Source organism: Delphinus delphis, chromosome 17, assembly GCF_949987515.2.
Source record: "Delphinus delphis chromosome 17, mDelDel1.2, whole genome shotgun sequence".
Lineage (NCBI taxonomy): Eukaryota > Metazoa > Chordata > Mammalia > Artiodactyla > Delphinidae > Delphinus > Delphinus delphis.
Genome location: NC_082699.1, coordinates 12,028,657 through 12,032,583, shown reverse-complemented (window position 1 = coordinate 12,032,583; position 3,927 = coordinate 12,028,657).

The following is a 3,927-nucleotide window of genomic DNA, read 5'->3' as shown; positions in this document are numbered from 1 at the left end:
TGTGATGGGCCCAGGGCAACTTCCATCCTTGGGCCCCCTTGCTCAAATCTCAATTTTGATCTTTGTAACTATGGCATCAGTAGGAAAGACGTGTGTGTGTGTGTGTGTGTGTGTGTGTGTGTGTGTGTGAGAGAGAGAGAGAGAGAGAGAGAGAGAGAGAGAAGACAAATGAACACTGCTAACCCAGGATTCAAGCAGTGAGGTCCTTCCACCCTGGCTGCACCCTATCTTAAGTGTGTTAACTCATCCTGGTCTCTTTTCCCTTCTTTCTCACTATGTGTTACAAATGGATTTTCAACAAACCATCCTATGACCTCCTGGTAGTATTTTCGGCATTCTGGTAACCTGCAATGGCATCAGGATAATGCCCCACAGGACAGTGGTACACCCAGGCTGTTGGGACCTCAGCAAGACCCCTGATAATGGTACATGAGATCCTTGTGGGCAAATATAAGCTGGGAGGTACGACACACAGAAGGACTCCTGCCTGCTGGTGGGGGCAACATTCTGGCACCAGGGCCCTAGGAAGAGGTTCCTGGTGATGCTGCATCTCTCTGGTCTGTTCTGGTGATTAGGTGAAGACATACAAGTTAATTTAATCAAATTTAAAGAGGTGACAAATATTTGAAGGTCTTCATGTTGGAGAAGGGTTTCATCTGTTCTGATTTTCTGAGTTGAGCTGTGGGCTATCAGTTCCACTTGGGGCCAGATGCTGGGATGTGATGGGGAGGGAGAGTGTGGGGACTGGCCGTAGAATGTAACGAGGGGCCCTTGAGTCCACAGAGCACCGAGTGAGGTGATGTGGGGAAGGATGAGAACAGAGCTCAGCCCCAAGAGTTGTGCGTGGAAGGAGGGAAGTAAGAAAACTGGTCGTAGGTGAGGCATACCACAGAGCAGAAGGTAAACAAAACCCAGGTGCCCCAGTAGAGGGGATCAGTGGTTTTCCTGGGGAATGTGAAGGAAGCTGCTAACCCCCAGCATCCTGGGAACCAAATCCGTCTAGTATCTAGGATCTGCTATGCCCATGTTAAGCCTGGCTCACTACATAACCATTGATAAGTATAGGAATTGTGGATACTTCAGGCTTGTTCCAGCAATCCTGCCCTCACACTCTTCCTAATTAGTTCCTATCTCGCTTCTTTCAAACTCTGAATCAGTGTGACATGAGCCTTTGAGGTGGGACTTTGGAACCCGGCTTTCTCTAAAGAAGTAGTTTTCAAAAATTTTTGACCTTGATCCACAGTAAAAATGAAGTATGTATACGTGAACATGCACACATATATGAAGCCAAAATAAGAGTTCCATGAAATTTACCCTTACCACATTTGAGGAGCTCTAATGCGGTCCATTCCATTTCACTTAAAAAATGTTAGTCACAACACACTAAGTTGTTGTATATCCCACTAATGTATCATGACCCATAGTTGGAGAACATAGTGTTAGAAGGTTCAGGCTTGACTTCTGCTCTTTTGCTGTCAGGGCCTTGTGCTACCTTGGGAGCAACACTGCCCTTCCTGAGCCAATGGAACCCAATTCCGGACAACAACCAAATGCTTTAATTTCTTCCACAGAGATGGACCAGAAATGAATGGGCATTTACTGGGGAACCCAAAGACGTATTATGACCTAAATAATTTGCATATATTTCTTCGTGTAATTCTCACAGTCATCCTATCCATTTGATATTTTCATTCTCCTTTCACAAACGAAGCAAATGAGATCAAAGAAGCTGTGTGATTCATCAGTGGTCACAAAGGTAATAAGTGGGATAATTGGCACTTGAACCAAAGACTGTTTGACTGCAGCTTCAGGACCAGGTACCTTTCTTCTGTATCAGTGAGATTACTGCCCCCAGCTCTCTCCTATATATAACAACTCTGGAGCTTGAATTCCCTTTCCATTGTCCCTTGTGAATCCCAAACCCTCTCTTTGCTATATGTGCTACTGGAATAACTTGAGAATAAAGATCTTATGTAGCAAGTTTTTTTGTCTTGTACATGTGTGTTTGGTGATTATCCTCAGCCTCATGAGTATCTTTATCCTTGTCTTATCCTCACAAGTATTTCTAAGCAATATTTTGACAGATGCAAGGGCTGGCGTGGTAGAAGCAGCTGTCTGTTATGTTGTCTCCAATGACATATGACAATCTTCCTCCTTAATTAGGAACAGGATGTATGCATGATTTAAATCCTCAAGCTATAACTCTCCAACAGGTGAAGTCTCAGTTGTTACTATTTGAAATATCCTCTATAAAGCCTAAAATTAGTACAACAGAATGTGAATTGCAAAATGGCAGACACATCAGGTTCTGCCTGATATGATAAAAATAATAAAATTTCTTATTACCCTATAACTTGTTTATATATGAAATAAATGTGCCAATATATGGCACCTAGAGATGCCTAGAATAGAATTTTAAAGCTTCAGTGATCTTTGTTGAAGTTTGAGGTCAATGTCTTTGTGCTTGAAGGATATTTTCAAATGGGTTGGGGGTGGTAGTGCTAAAAGGGACATGAATCATGCATGAATAAATAGAAAAAGATCCTAGAATTATTTTGAGAGAATGGAAACTTGGTCACTTAAAAATATATTAATTATAAAATGAATACACATTTATTGTAGACAATTTTGAAACAAAAATGTATAAAGTAGAAAATAATATACTCTTAATACCCAGAGTAAAGTTAACTGTTAAAATTTTAGGTATATTTCACTCCAGTTTTTTTTTTAATACATCTCAAATAAACACAGATGTTCATATGTTTACAAAATTGAGATCAAGCTCATTATACTGAAACATAGTTTCATATCTCTGCTTTTCTTTAAAAAAATTAAATTAATAAAGAACTTGCCCATATGCCACTATATGTTCTTTGGAAATACATATTTTTAAATCTGTTTATTCCCTTCTTGGGCATTCTGGGTTTTTTTAGGGTATTAAAAGTATAGTCAAACATTGCTTTGTTTTTATATCCAAAATTGTGAAATCCCTACATACAGGAAAAGCAATATAAGAAGTCAGAAAACATTGAAAACATAAACGGTTCATGTAAAAGCAATTTTAACAACAACATTGCCTTCTTGCAGTGGTTTGGCTTATGAGGGCTAATTTTGTTTTGTTTTGTTTTTTGAGAGCATAGGTATTAGTTTATTCTACATATATTTGATTTTATACCACACACTTCCTCCAAACTCCTCCTTTCTGTCCTCTGATTGGAATGCTACCCATGTCCCTTTGTTGATTGATGTTAGCTTATGGTGCTGATCAATGAAATCACTGGTGTCAACTTCAGAAAGAACGCCTTTTATTAATTACATTCTTTGACTAATATATTTCTCTTTAAATGTCACGCTTCCATGGTAAGAGGTTTTCAGTAAGAACTAAAGTGTTTCAATAAGCTACAATTTTTAAAGAAGTTTATTTCATAAAGAAAGGAATTTGGAAGTAAAAAGCCCCTGTTTTTTCCTATATGACTATTCACCTCATAGCTCAACAAAGCAAAAGCGACCAGAGGTCATTCTGGCCTGGGTTTGGTCTCGGTTGGGCAGGGACACTCCTGCTCTGGACCCCAGGACCACCTGTGGTGGTTGCCCTTTAATTGTTCACTGTGACTGCAGCTTTTGGTCATTCTGTTTCCACACAGTGTTGCCCATAGAGATCTAATTTCCTCTCTGTGTTATGTTGACTATTAAACTAATTGTAGCAGTGAGTGATTTTCAAACTGTGTTCTACAAGGCAGGAAGGCAGAGATCTCCCAAGTTACCTGGGAGGTTGTTAAATATGCTGGTTCTGGACATTAATTCTGGATTAATTCTGGAGATTCTGACTCAGCAAGTCTGGGATGGGGTCCACATTTTGAGAACCACCCTCCTGGGAGGGGGCTGGATAGCGGTAGCTTTATCAACCCTTCCCTCTGTTCTACTACA